This window comes from Quercus robur, chromosome 6 (assembly GCF_932294415.1).
Source record: "Quercus robur chromosome 6, dhQueRobu3.1, whole genome shotgun sequence".
Lineage (NCBI taxonomy): Eukaryota > Viridiplantae > Streptophyta > Magnoliopsida > Fagales > Fagaceae > Quercus > Quercus robur.
Genome location: NC_065539.1, coordinates 45,414,109 through 45,435,881, shown reverse-complemented (window position 1 = coordinate 45,435,881; position 21,773 = coordinate 45,414,109). Strand labels below are relative to the sequence as shown.

The 21,773-nt window shown below is 34.2% G+C and overlaps 1 long non-coding RNA gene across 3 annotated transcripts; it reads left to right on the top strand.

The window, feature by feature from the left end:
• Positions 1-10,918: 10,918 nt before the first annotated feature.
• LOC126689011 (uncharacterized) lies at positions 10,919-19,399 on the top strand. 3 transcript variants are annotated; one of them, XR_007644388.1, is made up of 4 exons: positions 10,919-11,296; positions 11,923-11,960; positions 18,850-19,061; positions 19,144-19,399. It is a non-coding gene; the product is annotated as an uncharacterized LOC126689011 (long non-coding RNA). The 3 variants fall into 3 exon arrangements; XR_007644386.1 differs by having other exon boundaries at positions 10,926-11,296; positions 18,850-19,399; XR_007644387.1 differs by lacking the exons at positions 18,850-19,061; positions 19,144-19,399 and adding an exon at positions 14,444-14,736 and having other exon boundaries at positions 10,927-11,296.
• Positions 19,400-21,773: the final 2,374 nt, after the last annotated feature.

Sequence of the window (21,773 nt, the reverse complement as noted above, 5' to 3'; positions counted from 1 at the left end):
ATTGAATGAATGATAAATCGTGTTCAATGGAGAAAAAATTGTGCACAGTGCTAATTATAGCGATAGGGAACGATAAAAAATGAATTTTGGAAGACAACTTCAATGAGGGCTTGGAAAAAGACAACTTCAATGAGGACTTGGAAAATATTGACAAAGGATGACTTTGTGATGAAGCACATATGAGCGAGTTGACAAATTTACAAAGACAATACCCAAAAAGAATGAGAGACGATCAAATTTGTATAACTTGGGAACATCATTTAGTGCAAAACGGTCCTGTTTAGTGGATCTGTTCAGCGATCTAGTCTAATTGGATCCACTATTAATCAATAGGTTGGTTTGAGTCTCGACCGATTTAAGTCAAGTAAGCCAGTGAAGGGCTGGTGATATGCTGTTAGCGCACCCTGAAAGGCTAGGGATTGAGATCAGGTGAGCAGTTGCACGTGCAATTCACACTCATCCTCTCACAATATTAATTTTACTTTTCACTTTTACTCATTTTTTATATTCAGCCAGCCGATATCCTGCACGTTGCATTTTAATAAATTTTGTATAAGAAATTATTTATAACCCATTAGTTTCATGAATACTATTATTATTAGTCACATTTAAATTGGGGGAACATTTCTTTAATTTATGCAACCAAAAAATGTCAAACTGAAAATGGATGTCAACCAAGACATTTATGCATCATACAGAAAACCAAAAATATAAATTGGCACATAATATGAAAAAGTAAGACTAAACACATTACAATGCTACATAATTAAAAACTTATACATAAAATCTAAACAAAATATTTAAGACAAACATAATATTTTGAAAATTAACATACCTCTCAGAAATAAAAACAAAGATATTGTAAGAAAAATAATGGAAGTTTAATTTTTAAGTCCAATAGAAATGAGGATTTATATTGGACAAATGTGGAGACAAATAATATTTACCTAATTCATTGAAAAGTTTTTTTAATTTCTACATTTTCCATGACATTTTAGATCCATCCGTATTTATTCAAAGCATGTAAAGTTATAAATATATATAAATTGAAAGTTCAATTAATGTATAAAACACTATGAACGTTTAGACCCTCGATTAAGAAATTACCAATTCAAGCTTAATATCAAACAATTAATGTGCGGAATATGAACATAAGCTTAATACAGAATTGATAAACAATCTAAACCAAATAAAATCACATCCACAGTAGAAATTAAATGACAAAGATTAAGGGAAAAGAGATGCAAACACAATAACAACACAACGATGTGTTATCAAAGAGGAAACTAAAGCTCTCGGCGTAAAACCTCTCCGCCGCCCTCCAAGCGATAAATAATCCACTAAAGAATATAATTGGGATACATGAACAACAGAAGACCCTCCAAACCTAATCTACCCAATGTATCTAAGCTCTTCAAACTCCTACTCCAACGAGGTTCCGCCGAACCTATTTCTTCTTTAACTTACCGGATTCCGCTACTTGACCATAGCATCTACTAATATGAAATTGGTCCCTTCTTAACTACTTCCCAAAGTACCAAACAGCCTTCTCACAAATATGGGTATGGTGAGAAAAGATTTTGGTAATATACCTCTCGAGGATTTAACAATGGAGAGGAAGAGAGTAGAGGAATTTGAAGAGTCTCTATGTGAAGATTGTGGATGAATCAACCTTATTTTTCTCTAGGATTTCTCTCTCAAAATTCTCTCTAGAAGCTCTCTACATTTTGTGGGTATAAGGGTCTATATATAGTAGGGTGAGAAGGAATATGAAAAATCAGTTTTTCCTAAACAGAGTGGTCTGGCGACTTGGTCTCGAGACTGGGCTGAGTCGCGAGTTTAAGCCGCGAGCTAACGGCATGGCCAGCCTGGGACTTTTGTCCTGTAGTGCAATAGCTGACATGACTCTTCAGCTCCCCTGCATGCTCCACACGTGTGCCAACTTTGACGGCTTGCCAGTCGCGAGTCACCTGCGAGTCTAGCCGCGGGTCTCTGCATCCTTGCACAATTTTGAGCATTTCTTCACGCTCTCTCAATCACTACCCTTACATGATTCCCACCTAAATACAGGGTTACTAATTGCTAAAATACAAGCAAATTTGGTACGGAATAAAGCCAACAAGATGGTTGATAAAATTCAACCTTACACAAATTATTTGAATTTCATTAATACATTGAAATAAATGCATTTATCATTACTTAATAGTTTGACATAAATGCTAAATTTAGATGAGGTGGAAGTCTAAATGAAAAGAATGTCATATAATGTGCCACTTAGTAGAACCTCATGGTTTCTCACATGAGGTCTCTACTTTTATATATATTAGCTTTTAACCCGCGCAATGCACGAGAATTTTTTATTTTATTTATTTGTTATGTTTTATCTTTAAATGTATTCCTTACAAAGCAACTTATATTGCACTTTCAATTTTTATTTTTCTTATGTTACTTTTCATCTTTAAATATTTTTCTAAAAAAATAATAGAAAAAAGAGAATAATAATAAATTTGATTTAATTAAATGTATTATACAATGTGCAGAAAGAAAAAAAAAAAAAAAAAGAATCATTTCACACCTCTTGTAAATTTAAAATACTTATTAAACTTGCATGGTTTTAATATAGAAATCCAAATGTTCAAAACTTCTACACATTCACGTTGTCACATTTTTAACCTATAGTACTAACAAAAGCATAAAGTACCAGACATAGAATTTCATAAAGCTATAGAACACAAAAAAAATAGACAGACTTGAAAGAGTATGTCTTATCCTTCATATCAATGCATATAGATTGAAACAAAGGTTCCTCATATTTTTTACTCTAGCCAACATTTTTTGTGATTTGTAACAACTGTTTAACTACCACTAATTAAATATGTTAATTTTTTGCTATTGAGTAACTAAAATATAATATAGACTCTGCTAACGATAAAATTCCTCGTATTCTTTAAAATGTCATTTGCTAGAGGAGGAATATTAAGACACATAAAATACTCCCAAGACCTAGAAATGTGACGCAACTCAAGATCTTTTTTGCAATTGCTATAACAGCTATTATTTTGTCTAAATTTTTTAAAAACATTTCTTTGACTTTCCTTTATTTTGCCTTTATTTCATATTTTTTGGGCAAATTTTCACTTAATTAATAATCAAAGGCTTGAAATTTAATTATGACCTTAGAATAAAATCATATAACCGATTGCTCCACAAAAATAAAAGTGGTAATGTCATTTTCATCTAACACATTAGATAACCTCAATACGATGCTTCATCACACCTGGCAATCATATACATCAATAAAAGTGTTAATAATGACAATCATATACAATGCTGGCAAAAGAATGAAATAAAAAAATAAAATAAAAAACAGGAAAAATAATTTAGTAAAAGAAAACAAACCTGAAAGAGAAAGAAGTTGAAGTATTTGATATCACAGTTACAGTAAATCCCTTTTTTTTTCTTTTAAATATTTATGTAAGTTGGTATATATATTGTTATACTGACACAATAAATTTTACAATATTTTCACAATTATTGACGTGTCAATTTCTTACAAATCGAAATAAAATAATAAAATATAAGACTGTGACCAACCACAACTAAAAATAAATGTTTATAATAAAAGTGCGAATGCGCGCACAGTGTCTTGGCACTATACATCCAGTGTTTTTGCACTGTGCAGCACTGTAGCTACAACAGTGCTTTAGTTTAGTTAGTCTTTTTTTTTTTTCTTTTTTTTTTTCAGTAATCAGTTTGTGTTTTTTTTTTTCTTTTAAATATTGATGTAAGCTGACATTTATATTGTTATACTGACACAACAAATTTCACAATATTTTCATAATTATTGACGTGTCAATTTCTTACAAATCGAAATAAAATAATAAAATATGAGGCTGTAGCCAACCACATCTGGAAATAAATATTAAAAAAAAATGTTACAACACTTATTGTTATCACAATATTTTCACAATTGTTGAAATCTCAGTTTCTTATATATCAAATAAAAAAATGCTAAATCCACAACATTTTAACATTAATTTCACAACAAATCATAGGTAAGCTATTATTGATGGATAACACTGGAGCTATAGTGCTTTTGGTTTATTCAACTAGCACTATAACTACAATGCCTTAAGTTTTCAGTGACTAACTACAACTGAAAATAAATGTTTTGAGAATAACAATAACAATGTTATCAGTTTAAAGCCAATAATAACTTGTCATTTAGAATTTGTCTAAAAATGTTATGAATGTAGCATTTCTCTCAAAAAAAAAAAAAATCTATTCAAATCCTAAAAATGAAGATATTGTGAAAATATTGTGATATTTTGTTGTATTTTTAAACTTCTTTTTTAATATAATCAAATTAGGTGAGCCAAAATTCACAATTTCACACACAAAATTTATATTAATTTTCTCACTACTGGAACGGCACGTGCCTTGCACTTGCAGCCAACGCTAGTCTATATAAAAAGCGTGAATGCCTCTACAGTAATTTTTTGGTTTCGCCAATCCCTGCCCAAAACTCACCGTTTCATCCCATGCCTCTACAGTAACTTTCGTTTAGTCAATTTTTGTCGGCTTGTTGAGGCCTAAACTACGCATTCTGTGGACACAGCCGTTTCACTTCAAAACACAAACAAAATGTTCTGGATCTCTCTCCATGTCTCTTCTGTCTCTTCTCTCTTTTTTATTTTAGGATCTTCTTTCTCTCTTCCTCTTTTCTCTCTCTGGAACAGATCGGCTTTAGGCTCAAATCAAATTTCTATGGGAGATAGTGAGGGAAGAAAGATTGACTCTTCATTTTTGCAATAAGTATCTCTTCTTCTTCTTTTATTTCTCCGTTTCTTCAAATTTTTTTTTTCTTAAGATCTGTGTTTGTATTTGTTTCCTTGTGGGTTACAATCTTTGATTGTTTGCTACTTTGGGTCTTTTAGGTTTATGGTATTGTGGGTATTTTGGGTGTCTTTGGCTTCTTTTTCTTCGTAACTTTTACTTGGGTTTCTAATTTTTTAGGTTAGAAGAGATTGAAAGAGGAATAGAGAAATAGATAATAAAGAAAGGGGGATATCTCTTCTTCTTCTTTTATTTCTCCATTTCATCAAAATTTATTTATTTATTCTTAAGATCTGTGTTTGTATTTGTTTCCTTGTGAGTTTCAATATTTGATTGTTTGCTAATTTGGGTCTTTTAGGTTTATGTATTGATCTTAGGTGGGTATTTTTGGTGTCTTTTGCTCTTTTTTCTTCTTAACTTTTACCTGGGTTTCTAATTTTTTAGGTTAGAAGAGATTGAAAGGGGAATAGAGAAATAGGGCCAAAATGGCCAAATAGCCATAAAATTGTAAGTATATAGTTAGCAGGCTTAGTTTGCAAACATTATAGTTTTCTAGCATCTCGAGTCTAAAAGACTCGATTTTGGTCTATAAATCGAGTCTTAAAGACTCGATTTTCATCCTCTGATCTGGCAATATTTTCCTAGTTGGAAATCGAGTCTCTAAGACTCGATTTACAAACCAAAAACCTCTCGTGCAAGCCTAGATACACAAATTTTTTTTTTTTAAGAAATCCAAAAACATAGCAATCAGATCAAAAGAGAAAGAATCAGATCTGCCCAGAACATATCAAGAACCCAGAGAAAAAAAAAAACAGAAAGAGAAAAAGAGAAGAACCCAGAACAGAAGAACCTGGATCGGTCGGAGAAGAACCCAGGCCGCACGGCAGACCGCGCTGCCTGGCCTGGGTCGCGCACCTGCGCGCGCGGCCTAGCCTGGGTTCTTCTCCATCTCTTTCTGGATTTTTTTTTTTTTCCTATGGGTTCTTCTGGATCTGGCGCGCGCGACCCAGGCCAGGCCGCGAGCGCCGGTGCGCGACCCAGGCCAGGCAGCGCTGTCCGCCGTGCGGCCTAGGTTCTTCTCCATCTGTTTCTGGTTTTTTTTTTTTTTCTCTGAGTTCTTCTGGATCTGGGTTCTGTTGAGTTATATAAGATTTGAAAATCGAGTCTTAGAGACTCGATTTTTGTGTAACCACGTGGAAAATAATGCCACATCGGAAATGATTAGACAATGAAAATCAAGTCTCTAAAACTTGATTTATAGACCAAAATCGAGTCTTTTAGACTCGAGATGCTAGAAAACTATAATGTTTGCAAACTAAGCCTACTAACTATATACTTACAATTTTATGGCTATTTGGCCATTTTGGCCGAGAAATAGATATAAAGAAAGGGGGATTTGGTTCCATTTTTGGTATTTTTGGCTATCACAAGACAGGTAACATCCGTTTCTCTCTCTAAAATTTCCAGTTTAATTTGGTTCATTTTTGTTCGTTTTTGCCTAATTTCATGCCATTCTCTCTATTTTTACGAATATATAATCTCTCTCTCTCTCTCTCTCTCTCTTTTTTGGTTTAAATAAAATTTTTGGGTGCTAATTAGTTATATTGGATTTATAGCCACCAAGCTGAGCTATGCGATTAAAAAGAAAGGACTGATCTTTTGTATATCAAAAAGGTATGCTTTTGAATTTTGGCAAAAGTTTATTTATTTTTTTTTTTTTTGTGTAAATATTTAATACATTGATGTATAACATGGGTGATTTGTAATCAAATTAAATAGTGGGTGAAGAAAGTTTTTTTTTTTTTTTTTTTTTTTGAGTAATGGATCAAGATGAGGTTAAGGTAGTGAGTCAGTTTGGTCCGGGATAAGTTAGAATCTTATAATTTTGGGTTATAGAGTGGTGTTTCACCTTTCGTTTTTTTTTTTGGCGAAATCAGAAAAATGGGATATTATGTGTGGCTGTGATGAAAATACACATGATATATTATAATACAATACAACTGAAAATTTAAAAGAGCAATGAAATCCAAGAAAGAATTTACAATGCATGAGGACTAATATTCAGGTTCATAATCTTAGTTTCAATTTTTCTTCATTAAAATTTGGAGTTCAAGTAAGGTTCATATACAGCCACCTCAAGCATGATAAGACTTAACATCACAATACTTGCATATATTCCCTTCGTTGTTATCTTCATTTGAATAAATATTCAAACTTGGAATTATATACAACAATTTGTAAGCAAGAAGTTAATATTATAACAGAGCATTGGAGACATAAACTCAAGCTTGGATCTTTGAGTTTCTTGGCATTTTGTTCATTGAAGATTAAGTTCCTGTCTCTACTAGATTTTATTTATGCTCATAAGATTTTTGCAATTTTCCTTTTCCCATAAAAACACACGTACACACTTATAAATTTGCAAAATTTAGTAATTTTTAGTATCCATGTTGTAAAATATTTTTGTATAGAAAATTGATTGATTAGATTAATTTATTTTTAAATCATGTTATTGCATCATAAATTCTTAACTATTGATGAGAATATATATTTTTATATATGCAAAATGTTTTGTATGGTACAATAAATTCATATAAAACTCAATTTGGTTGCTGAAGAACCCATTAGGTCTTACTAATATAGTTGTGTGGTTTAACATTTTGACTTGTAGATAGGACAAGAGGGTACTGGATGGCTATTTGATATATAATAGCATTTTGGTGCTGAGATTTGGGAGTGAGTTTTTTGGGCTTTTTTCACTTTTCACTTGAGAGTATTGGCAGAGTATATGCTTCCCATGATTTTGTTGTCGTACCATGTGCTTTAGCTAATTTAATTGGAGATATTTTTATATTCTTTTATAGGAAGGCGAACGTCAAAACACATGTAGTTGTTGATGAACCAAATGAGAATATTTGTAAAGTTGTTGGGAATCAGCTTTAGCAAGTGGATTTACTTGTGATGGGATTTATAGTCTATTGTTGGAGACTAATGCATAAGGTTGTTATTTATATTGGCAATCTATTTACACTTTAGAAAGTGTGAGAGTGCCTTTTTCGGGATACTCAAGCCCAAGGATCCCGGGCCTGAATGAAAAGGAAGGATTTGGTGGACCGGGCCTTGATTCACCGCAGCTAACGAGCTGTTTAAGAATCAAGTGAATGCAGAGAATACTCCTGACAATATACAGAAAAATGACAAACAAGGATATCGAAGAGTGCCAAAAATTAACGACGTAAGCTCAGAAGGAAAGAAAACAGGATTAGCAAGACGATAAAAAAAAAGTGCTGTGGGGATCCTGGGAATTATGAAGCAGTGTTTCATTAATAAATTATCTGTTTGATTACAGAAAGCTCACTAGGACGTGATACAAGGTCCAATCAAGCTCAAAAATTGCAGTCTTGAATGGCTATTTCAGCCTTCAAAACTTGCAAAGTTTGATTCTCGTTGAATCCGAGTATGTGCAATAGTGGCCTTTACAGGATATCGGGAAGCAGTATTTGTTCTTCCCTTAGTATTTTTCTTTCTGCATAGATTTTTCTGATAGTTCTTCCTAGAGAATTTCTTCTTTCTTGTGTTTCTTTCTTTTTTTCTCGCTGCTTTCTTCACAACCCATCCCCTCCTTTTATAATGGAGTTTTTTGGGCGTCCCGGGGAACCGTTGGTTCCCCTGTTTTGCTCTTTTGCAAACAGAGCATGTTCTGTCCCCATCGTCTCGGTAAGTCCCTTTTCCGTTTTCTCTCATTCTTTCCTTCTCTTGGTTCTGATTCCTTCGAAAGCTTCTGGTTGGCCATCCTCTTTGGGACGTGCTGAGGTATGCCCTTCTCGGCATCCCCATTTCTGGCGTCTTCCTCTTTTCTCTTTCTTTCCTATTTGGGTGGAATCCTGTTCTGCCATTTTTGAAAGTCGTTTGTTACCATTCTTCTTCCCTGTCCTGGTTCCCCGAGGCCCCCTTTTTCTGTCTTTTGCTTTTATTTCTTGTTTTTCTCCTTCTGTCTTCTTTCTATCGATCTGTCCCAGTCTTCCTTTTTATTTGTGCTTGAAGGGATCTGCGCTTATTGAGGATCCTTGCTTCTTTATACTTTGCCGTGGTCTCTTTTTGTGGATGCTTCTTTCTTTTCTGGGCTTCAGGATCCTCTGGGCCTTTCTTTTATTCCCCCATGGGTCTTCCGTATCTATTACTTTGGGCTTAGCCTGAATTTTTCCTTTTGGGCTTGACTTGTTCTTCTGTTTTGGGCTTATTTCATTATGACCCTTTTTAGACCTCAACAGAAAGTATTAGAATTGGAAGTTACTAGGTGTTTCTTCTATAATTTCAATCAAACTGGTGGCACCTAATAGGTTCTAAGCCTTGAACTTAGTTCACAGCGTTTATCAAAGTGCTATTATTTATGAATTAGCTATATTTATCTTGATCTTGCTGTTTATGCCCTTTTAAGATATGTTTATCTCACTTAGAGTTAGCTTCTTCATAATTGGTTCATCTTTTTTTTTTTTTTTTTTTGGACAGAAAGATAAGAAAATGTGGATTATTACTTTCTTTCTATCTGATATGTTTCAATTCCTTACATAGTCATGTTATATATATGTGTATATATATATATATATATATATTTTTTTTTTTTTTTTCATCCTAACTTGAAAGTTGATTGTGCTAAGAATATTACGTCACTCAACTATAGAAGAATGAGAAGGTTATGATGATACAAAAGAGTTGAATTTTGGGATGGTTTGGTTGCGTTTTGATAGGGACATTGGCCAAAGTTCAAGTTTTTGGTGGTTTGAGAGAAGGAATTGGGTTTTGTATTTCTGATTGTAGCTTACTTTGTTGGTTGGGTTTGAGACCTTTGTGGGATAGGGCTTGGTTGTTGTCCTTGAGGGCAATGAAGTTGGTTTTGGAAAATTTTTATTTAATTTTTTTTTTGTTTAATGTTTTCATTTTTTTATTCATTAGTATTTTGGAATAAAAATTTTAAATTTAAATGTAGAAGTGTAAGTTTGATTGATAACTAATGGTTTAATCATATAATGTTGCACGCACAAGAATTACATAAAATGTTATGCATTTTGGTGAATCTTAGATGGGTTTAGGGAACTATAAAGGATTACAATATATAACTGTTGGAACATTTTAATATTAAATAATTAAAATGAGTAAATGTTATAACATAAATGTAAAGATGTGGGAGTGAATATGGAAGATGAAGAGTTGTGAAAATGTTTAATCCCACATTGAAAAAGAGAGAGACTATTTTATTCTTTTTAATTGTGGTGATTAATGGGCTAACATGAATTGTCTCAGATATTGGGCTAGATACGTGCGCAAGGGGGAGGTGAAGAGTGGAGGTATAAAAAATGGAAATGAATCAGCCCCTTGGATCCTCCTACTTGACAGCCCATTCAGAGTAATTACCATATCCGTTGGTGAGTAAATGGCCCGAATTAATACTCCATTTTTATTATGGACAATGAAGAGCCATTAACCCACTTAATGGACTATCCGTTTGGACCTATTCATTCTTCAGAAACTCCTCATCTCACCATTAATTGTGTAACTCCAACCCATCAGATTAATATCCAACAATTAATCTTGTAACACCCACTACATCAGAATAATTGGACCTAATTAATCAGAATAAATTGGGTAGTAATTTCGTAAGGCCCATTGAGCCTATAAATAGACTCATTCAGACCCAATCCACGTTACTGCAACTTACAACACACACATTAAAAAAATAGAGAGATTATTGGCAAGGAAGGGTGTTCTTTCTGGTGGAGCTTTGGGCTTGAACACTTTGTGCAGAGGTTGTTCTAGCCATACGACACTTGTTGGGCTGTTGTATCCTGGGGGAGACAAGTCAGAGAAGGTCTGCACCGGTTACAAGAATTAGCCAACCAAGGGCTTGAATCTCCTTAAAGAGAGCGAGTGCCGCGCCTCAGTCCAAATAGTGTTGTGTATTTCTTTTCTTACATCAATAATATTCACAAGTATTATTCAGTTTCTCTTTGTGTATTATTTCCATTATTATTGTGTTTGCACCAACAATAACTAATTGTGTGATTTGCATATATTTAGATATAAGTTATATTGGTAGAATATAATCCTCTAATAGATCAAGCACGTGCCTATTGTTGGAGACCAAGCACGTGTTATTTCTACTAACTATATAAAAAGAGCGAATAGCTCTATCTACAGTATTTTGGTTTATTCAAGTTTTGGTGAGTAAAATGGTGCGTTTGGGTGAGGTTTTAGTGGGAGACCAAACAAAGACAAAACTGAGAGAGAAATAAATTATCTTCTGGCTCAGGGAGTGGGGTATGTACTGTTTGAAGAAGAGAGGCCAGCAGAGAGAGAGAGGCTTGGTGAGAAAATACAGAAAGAGTGATCTCACTCTTTTCTTTGGACAAATCTGAGAGATGGAGAGTGGGGTGGGTTTGGTTTTACTCAAATCACACTTCAGGTATTTTTTTTTTCTCTCTAAAAAATTTATCTTTCTCTATGGTTTGCTTCTTTTCTTCTTTCCATTCTTTTTGGTTTCATTTCTTAAAATTTTAACAACTAAATTTTTGGATGAAGAAGATGTAGCGGTTGTTTTTTGTTTTTGGTGTATTGTATTGGGGGCATGATTTCTAAATAAAGGTCTCTCTCCCTATGGTTGTATATATATAGAAAGAGTATTGTATCAACACAGGAAGATCTGACTGCAAATGATGAGACCCATAAATGTTTTTGTTTCTGGTTTTGTTTTTTTTTTTTTCTATTGTTATTGTGAATTTCTAGGAGTTTTCAAAGGTTATGAAGTTAAATTGTTCAATTCTGATTTGGATTTTCAAGATCTTTATTTTTAGAAATACAATTTTGCCAAGTGATCAATTTTTATGCTTTGTATCACTTACTGGTTCATTCTTGATCTTTGTATGATTCATTTTTTTCTTTTCTTTTCTTTTCTCTTAATGGATTTGTAGAAACTTTAATTCTTGATGTGAATAACATACTCAAGTGCCAAGCTCTGAACAGTTCTTGGTTTTTTTCTTTGTTTTTGAGGCCTTAGTAGAATTCTAATGGTATTTGGAACTTTGAATGCAGTTAGAAGAACATTCATGGATGCAGACGGATTGAGATGGGTACTTACACTTTATTCTTTCCTCCTTTAGTTCTATTAACTAAATCTTACAATACATTAATTTAAAAAAAGTTTTAATTAATATTTAACAAATTTATGAATTTTAGTATTCTATACCTCTCTAAATTTTTCTTTGGTTTATTCATTTCGCAAATCACTGGTAAGTCTTTTACATGAAACAAATCCTTTGTATTTTGTCTTTTTAACTAGAAACCTCTAATTGTTTCAGGACCTACATTGTGCTTTATATTATTATTATTTTTTTTGGGCTGATTTTGCTATTTTATAGTTGCCTTAGTGTCTTCTCTTCTACTTTTAGCTTGGGATCTGTGATATGTTTGGTTCTACTGTCTCATAGGACTATTTATTTGTATATAGCTTTGTTTTGTTCAGTGAAAATTTACTGATTTAACAAAGAGCAATCACCTATATTTTTATTTATTTTAATTTTAGAGGATACTGTCATCTGTGCTCTAACATTGGATGTGTGAATAAATTATTTTTTTATATATAATATGGAGCATATTAAGTGATGGGAACATATTAGATTAGTTACCTAAATCTATAATTCCCTTATCCTAATCAATTTTATTCATTTTACCCCTAAAACACTATCATACAATTGGATGGGTAAATCTTATTTGCATGGGGAATTTTTAGACTACACCTTGAACAATTTAAAACAGAGTTTGAAATGTTAATGAAATTGGTAGTTCTTGAATGTACCGATACTTATAGATTACTGATTGCATTCTTCTTTCATACACTTTGTACTGCTTTCATTCTTTTCTTTGGTATGACAGCCAGTTAAAGGACCTCAATCTAATGGGAGTTCAGCCTACTGAATTTAAAAATCTTTTGTCATTTGTGAGAACTATAAGAAAAACATACATGTTTTCTAGCATTATAGAAGTCATTTAACCTAATCATGTCATCATTTTTTTGCTGAATTTTTCTTAGAGATTATTGATTTTGGAGAGTTGTTAGTGAGTAGTCCATGCAAGGTCTGTTGCTTGAGTCTAGGGAAATTGTCTGATATGTGACTTGTGTGTAATAGTTTTCTGCTATTTGTGTAGGCCCTGTAAATAGCTTTTTGGAACTATTACTGTGTACTGTTAGTGTTAACTGTATAGCTGTTCCAAGTAGCTTGATGTTGGTTTTATTGACTCAAGTTGGGTTGTGGCTTAATTTGTTGATTTGATTTTTGAAAAATGAAAAATTCTATTTAAATAACCAAACTAGCTGTAGTGCTGTGTTTTGTTACTTTGGTCCTAGATATAATGTTTATTTTTTGTTTTCTTGCCCAAAGGTTTTGTTGTGGATTATTGATATGTGGATTAGCATCCGTAGCAGCTGGTGCAAAAATTATGTCATTTTGCCACATCAAATGCCTACTTTATTATTTTACCACATCATTTTACAACATCTCATTTATCAGATGTTTTATAATTCAATTCTATACATTAAAATAATATTTACTACACATTAAAATACATTATTTTGGTTTACCACATTTGTCTGCAACGGTACGGACACAAAATGGTATATGTGCCAAATATATGCAACATATGCAATATCTGCTAGGGAGCTATTTTTTGTGTTTGGTGTGGGATATGTGCCAAATATTTAGCATTTGGCACATATCCCACATCTACTGTGGGTGCTCTAATAGTTTTAGGATGCCTTAAGTAAGAGTTTGGTGGAATTATTAACTAAGAGGGGTAAAAAGAACACCTTTAATTGAGTTCATGTTTTGGTGTTTTAAATTAGGGCTGTCCATCCAATCCGACGACCCGACCCACCCGAAGATTCCGACCGTATCCGACCCAAAAACCGGCCGACCTGATCAAGTCACCGGTCGGCAGCGGGTCATTTGTTCCAAAAACTGACTCCGGCAGGTCGGTCTCGGTTTTCCTCCCCAAAACCTGAAAAAACCCGATTCGACCGATGTACTAAGATTTCCATAAAAAAATTTCCAGATTCCGGCAGAAGTTTCCAGATTCCAGCGATATTTTCCAGATTTCGGCAACAAACTTTCATATTTCAGCGACTTATCTAGATCTAGTGATATTTCGTCCAAATCTAGTGAAATCTCACCGGATCTAGCGAGATCTCACAAGATCCGTTAGATCTCCGCCGGATTTGGCATTTTTCCGCCTGAAATCAACTATTTGGCTGGATTTTTCACTGTGGACGGTTCCGACCAAACCAACCGTGTTTCCGGTGCAAGACCGACCGCACCAATCCGACTCCCTCGCCGGTCGGTGGCGGGTCAGGATTTTCTCAACCCGATTCTATCGGGTCAGTCTCGAGTTGGGCACAAACCCGACCCGGACCGACCCGTGGACACCCCTATTTTAAATCATTGGTTTTTACCTTATTTTTTAAATTTGATATTGCCCTCATGTTGGACTTTCGGTTGGTTAAGTTTTTGTTACACCATCATAAAACCAACTATGATTATGATCATTGCGTTCATTTCAGGTGGCATGACAATATCACTTGGTAAGATAAGAGATTTATGGTGGTGACAAGTTTTCTTTTGAACTTCAAGATCAAACATTCAAAATTAATCCCTTTACGAAGAAAAGATTGGATCAACTTTTGCGTGCAAGGACAACCTGGAGAGAACTATAGTGCTTTATTGTTATGGTGCTATTGCAACAATAGAAAAAGAGATATTCATTATAGCTCTTAGAAAAGCTCTTGGGGAAGGGTTTTTTTTTTTTTTTTGGAAGTTATTGGAGAGTGATTAATGATTAGGTTATACTTTTACATTGTATAGCTCTAAAAAGATAACTTAATTATATAGATAAATCCGTATCTTATATGTAATTATTCTAATCATGTAGAAAAATTTGTTAAGATTAAGAAATTAGTATTATCTATGCATTTTTTAGTACAAAACCTTGTGGTTTTGTGTTATCTATTGAAAAATATAATTTTTTTAGTAAAACAAAGGAGCAGCAGGTGCCTTGCATGTGCAGCCCTAACTAGTAATGAAGAAATATCTGATTTTCTTTTATTAATGTGAAATACCTTGATAGACATTTGCATGTATTGAAAATGGGTTTTCTGGTTATATTTTATAGACCTAGTAAGTTAGCAATAAAAATAAATTAAGCTATATTACAAATTACTATCTTCTAAAATTGATTGTTTTCAATCTTGTTGTAAAAGATTCATCTATCCCATATTTTTCATCATCATATCTTTTCTTGTTAGAAAATTGAGAATATATCCATTAAAAAAAACCATTTTTCAATAAAACAAATTTACTACCATTTTCATTATTATTTATTTATATACCAACATCTAATATATATATAAAAACATTTATGCAAAAGGACACATCTTTTTTGTTGGAATTAGTAGGGGTGTGTAAGGGTTGGGTTTGGGTATTATTCAACCTAACCCAACCTCCTTAGCTTGAGAAATCTCCTACATACCTAATCCAACCAATAATATATAGCTCTAAAAACCAACCTAACCCAACCCACAAGGGCCATGTTACGTTGGATTGTGTCATTGAATTGGGATAATTTTGTCATGCATGCCTAAAAGAATAAATCAATTTCTTTGAACTTTTTATACCATTAATTAATAAATGATTACAATATTTATACTATTGAACTTGATATATAAATTTTATCAAAATTAAATCTTAAAATACTATCAAGAGTCTTGTAACTTAGTTTCATTATTTGGTTTCCTTTATAAGGAGGGTCACAGTTCAAATCTCCCTCCCCCACTTTTTGTAACATGTGAGTTATGAATTACAATAATATAGTATATACTTATAAAATGATTAAATTGTGATATTTGCACCTAAACTTTTGAGTTTAATTTGAAAATAATATATAAAGTTTGGAGTTTATTATGTAATTATTCTTATATTTTATTAATTATATACAATTATCATGAAGAAGAATAAAGTATTGAATTAATAATTTTTAGATTATTTTATCATTTTTATCACTTTTGAATGATTATAATAATGTTTCCCCCTCCCCCTTTCTTCAACCTTTATATTCCTTTTATAGGTTTTGAACCTCTCTAAAAATAGTGAAAAAATATATAGAAAATATTTTCTTTCCCTTTTGAAATGTGATGTTTGGGTTTGACGTGTGAATTATGTGATGTTTGATGGTTGGAATGGTTTGGGTTTGAGGAAGATGGGTGGGTAGTGATGGGTGGTGCCGTGGTGGACGGTAGTTGCTAGGTCACACGATGCTTGTCGATGGATCTAGTTTTTTTTTTTCTTTTTTTTCTTTTTTATTTGGGTTTTGTTTGGGTTCAAGGTGTGAATCATGTGATATTTGATGGTTGGAATGGTTTGGGTTTGAAAACAATGGGTGGGTAGTGATGAGTGGTGCCGTGGTGAACGGTGGTTGCTAGGTCACATGATGCTCGCCAATGACTTTGGGTTTTGTTTTGAAATTTTTATTTATTTATTTATTTGGATCTGTTTGATTTGTGATGTAAATGGATCTATTTGAGGTGTGATGTTGGATGTTGGTTGGTTGAGTTGATCTATGTTTGATTGCTATGTAATACTGGATCTAATTGGGTTGACCTTGATTTGATGTAGTGAGATTTTTGTATTATTATTATTATTATAAATATATATATATATATATATATATTTCCTTTTGGAAGCTTATAATCGATGAAAGTATTAAAACCCTCTTGACATAAAGTCTTGTACAAATGGCCTATAAAACCATTACGAGTATCTTCACCTAGAAAATTTAAGAAAACATCATATTTTCATTGGGGAGTGGTAGAAGAAGAAGGGTCCTTGTTGATAGGGAAAGCCATAAGATCTATGAGCAGAAATTTGTGAATATCTCAATGAGGAGATGAGAAGGAAATAAAGAAGAGTTAGAAATGGGAATGGTAGTTGGTAATAGTTGAGGAAGTTGTGTAGCGTGTACTCGACAGGAGAAGGTATTGAAAAAAAGGAATGAGTCAGGTCAACACACGCAAATAGCACTTAAAAAATTACTAGTAAATTGGTTTTAAAACAGGAACTAGGGAAATCCCTCTTCCACAAAGTATCCATAGGGCGATCCTTCGAGCAAACTCTTCACTCTTCCGCTTATCTTTTCAAGAAATTTTTTTAGGGGAAATGACAAAACAATGAGCTTAATATTCTTATTTTTTCACTATGCGCAATTGACTAAGACTTCGTCCATATAACCATATTCCATCACTGTTCACACATAATTAGAGCATTCGCATCCCATTATTCTATCTTATTCTATTTTATCATCTCAAAAAGCTATTTTATCAATTATACTATACCATTTTACAATACTTTCAGCATCCCAACTTTTATTTTACAATACAACACATTAAAATAATATTTCTACACAATAAAATAATATATCCCAAAACCCTAATAAAACAAAAACCCAAATCACCTCTGCAACCACCTACTACCACCACCACCACGAAGAACATACCCAAACTGATTTTTATCTCCAAAACTCAGTACCCAAACTGATTTTTATCTCTAAAACTCAATACCCAAAGTTGAAAACCAAAGTCATCTTCACCACGGCAACCCCAAAAACCTCAGCCATCGAAACCCATGGCCACGCCACCACCATGAACCCACATATGACCCATAATAAAAACCCCACCCCCTTCCACCACCAACACGACAACCCCCAACTCCACCACCATGAACCCACAAAAAAAAAAAAAATCAATCCTAAAATCAAATCAAACCAATAGCAAAATCTGAATCCAAAAGATGACCCAAAAAAAAAAAAAAAAAATCAGGTCAAAATTTACACAAAACCCACCTCTGCCACAACCCATATCTGCCATGCCACACCCACCTCTGCCACAACCATCCTTTGCTCGCCTCATCCACCTCTGCCATGCCGTCGCAAACCACCATCCCACGCCGATTCGCCACAAAAAATACCCAGAAAATGGACCCAAAAATACCCAGAAAACGAACCCAGAAATTGCCACCATACCACGTTGATCTCGACTTCCCCAGTCTTACCTCCACATCGGACTCACGACCCACGCCAGAATAACCCACCGTGAGAGAGAGATGTGATGAGAGAGAGAGGTCGTTGTGGAGAGAGAAAGGAGATGAGAAACAAAGGAGAAAATAAAGTGAGAGAGAGAGAGTCAGATATGTGAATTAAAAAATATTATTTGTTTTACAATTGAGCTACAGTGCGATTCTAAATGTAGAATCACACTGTAGCACAATTGCAAATTTTTTTTACAATAGTAGCTTTTTACAAGTCCGGATGCAGATGTTGTTATGGGTTTTTATGCTAAATAAAAGCAACATATGGCATTTAGCATTCTAGATCAAGGTTTTGAAACCCGGACCGTTCAATGAACCATAAAAGGGAGAGGTTCAAGGCTTTTAAGGTTGGACCGAGGTCGAACCGTGATGATGTCATAATTGATTTAATAATTATTTAAAATATAAATAAATATATAAAATTAGTAAAAATTGAAAATTTATCTAAAAATAAAGATAAATAATTATATACATACATATATATATATATATATATGTATGTATATATTTAAAATTTTTGTTAGAGCTCTTAAGTCATGACAAAGCTCATTTGAGTACCCCAATAATTTTTATTTTTATTTTATGAGACCCAATAAAATGGTAAAGAGATAAATTAATGTCTGCCCATGGCTAAGCCCATTTGACAACCTAAACAATTTTTTTTTAATGCCCAAGCCCATTTGAATAGTCCACCATTTATGAATTAAAAAAAAAAAACTATAGGATAAATACAAAAGCTAGAGCCTAGAACTAGAAGTGGTTGACAGTTGTTTGACTTGTTTAAAAAAAAAAAGAAGTGGTTGACAGTAAAGCAAATGTTGGTGTTTGACAGTAAAGCAACAGCAGTAAAGCAATGGCAAAAAAGAGGACTTCATTTACCAAAAACAGAAGAAGACTCCGGAAGGAAAAATGAAGAAACAGCATCGTCAAAAACACAGAGAGAGAGTGCAAGCGACATAGAGAAGAAGAATAGGAAGATGGTGGTGCGATCTCAAGTCTAATAGCATCTCACGATGGTTGAAGCTTCAGCCTTCAACAATGGCTGTAAGTGTGTAAGTACTCTGAAGGGAGCATAATTTAAAGCTTGTTTTTATGTGTTCTTTTTTGTTTTTGTTTTTTTTTTTAGGTTTACATTCAAAGGGAAGTAGGGAATCGTGAGAAGCGGTCTGATCACGATTCTCAGAACCGTGCGGTTGGACCACGGTTTGAATGGTTTCCTGCTTTTTTGGCATAGACCGGTTCTTAAGACTAAAAGAACCGTGTTTGTGAAAGGTTCACGGTTAACCCGATCGGACCGTACGGTCCGGTCCGAGTTTAAAAATCTTGTTCCAGATACGAATGCTCTTATACTACCATGTCTAGTGACACAAAATATTTTTTAACTTATATTTTTCTTAAAAATAATTGTTTGTGTTTCGCTTTGATGGGTACATTCTACTTTTAGAGCATTTACAGTAGTGAAGCTAAAAAGATATATATCTATTTTAGCTTCACCAAAACACAAAAATGCAAGCTGCAGTAGTGGTGCCATAGGTAAAAATTTTTAACTTCTTGCTATAGTGCATAGCTATTTATGGTTGTGCACTGTAGCAAGAAATTAAAAAAAAAAATATATATATATATATATATATTTTATTAAACTTCTCTCTCTCCTGTCATTAAAAAAATATTTTCTCTTTTTCTTTCTTTCTCTCTCTCTCCGGCCTCCCTCATCTCCTCTCTGCTTCGCCGGCTAGCTCGCTGGCAGTGGTGCTTATAAAATCCATACAAAAACCCACCGAATCAGACACCTAGCCACCAGAAACAACACCAGATCGGACCACTGCCACCGAAGCAACGCTGATCCAACAAACCCATGGATCATTAAACCCATACCAACGACCCACCACCGCCACCAACGACAGAACGCCTACCACCACCACTTGCAATAAGCAACCCACCACAAACCAGCATATCCACAACCACCACAAAACACAAACCCACATCACAAATCACAAACCTATGGCAGATCGGTTAGAGTAGAGAGAAAGATCACAAACCCACGGCACAACCCATAAAACCACGCCGGCGTGGAAGGCAAGAGCTTCAATGAGTTCGTCTCTGGCCATGGCACAACCCACAAACCCACGCCGGTACAACCCACAACCAACAAGATCCTTGAAAGATTCAATGATTTCGTCTCCGACACTGGCGAGGAAGGTTTCGGGATGGTGGTGGGTGGGAAGGAGAGAGCGGCGACGAGATAGAGAGAAGTAAGAGTGGAGAGGGGAGAGGAGAGAAATGAGAAGTGAGAAGTGAGAGTGGAGAGTGGAGAGGCATGGCACATACAGAGATAGAGAGAAAGAAAGAAATTAATAAATAATGTAGTAGATATAATATTTTATTATAATGTTTATATTATTTTTTTGTATTAAAAGCTAAAATAGATCCATTGATATTGGATGTTTTGTAAAGTGAGTAGGTAAAATAGATAAAATAACTTTTTGTAGTATCAAATAGCTAAAAAAATAGCACTACTACTGTGGATGCTCTTATAGAGCACTCAAATTGGTGGAGCCAAAAATTTTGTAATATGGCTCCACAAAAAGCTATTTTATCTATTTTACTTTTTCACTTTTCAAAACACCTTACATCAGTGGTTTTATTTTAACTTTCAACATAATAAAATAATATAAACAACACAATAAAATAATACATCTATTACAATAAAATAATATATTCACTACAATAAATAATCTGAGCTAGGGTAGTGACACAAACTACCAACAATCACCGCGCCCAAAACCCAATCACACCCAACAGCCACCGATTGCCACTATGTACAACCAACTGCCAAAAAATCAACACACCAAATGATATTACAATAAACAACAACCACTACAATAAATAACTTGAGCTATGGTAGTGACACAAACTATCAACAACCACCGCGCCTAAAACCCAATCACACCCAACAGCCACTGATTGCCACCATGTACAACCCACTCCCAAAAAAACACCACATAAACCGATCAATGGAAAAAACCACAACCACTGCCAAAAACCCAAATTAGCCAAAAACCACCACACAAATCACCACGAACACAGCCATACCACCACTGACCCACGAAACCTAGAACTTAGCCAAACCGCCACCATGAAACCCAGCCAAGCCCACAAAATCCTGCCACACCACCATAGCCGAATTCCTTTGCCTCGCTTCTACCTTGATCGGTCTAATGGCGCTCTTGAGTTGGATGAAGGTGGTGCTGGTGGAGTTGGTTAGGAACAAGGTTTGGGCGTGGTGGGGGGTTGTGTTGTGGGCAAGATGACTTGGCGAGAGGGAGGCTAGGAGAGAGATGGGTCGGTGATGGGGCTTAGGTCGACGGTGAGATGGAGGACTAGGCTTGTCGAGCTTGGGTGATCAGTGAGATGGAGGACTGGGCTTGTAGGCGAAAGAGCATGGGTGAGCGGTGAGGACTGGGCTTGTCGATGAAAGTGGAGAAAGAGAGGGTTTGTGGGAGATATTGAAAAAAATAACTGGAATGGAGGAACAAAAGAAAGAGAGAGAAAAAAAAAGGAATATTATTTTAATGAGAGAGATAATAAAATATACTATTTGATTTGAGCTTTTGAGCTACAACAAAGCTAAAGAGATAATAAAATATATTATTTGATTTTAGCTTATGTTTGTGTACTGTAGCTGAGTAGGTAAAATTTTTACCTATACCACCACTAATATATCACACTTTTTATATATAGTAGTGCTAAAAATAG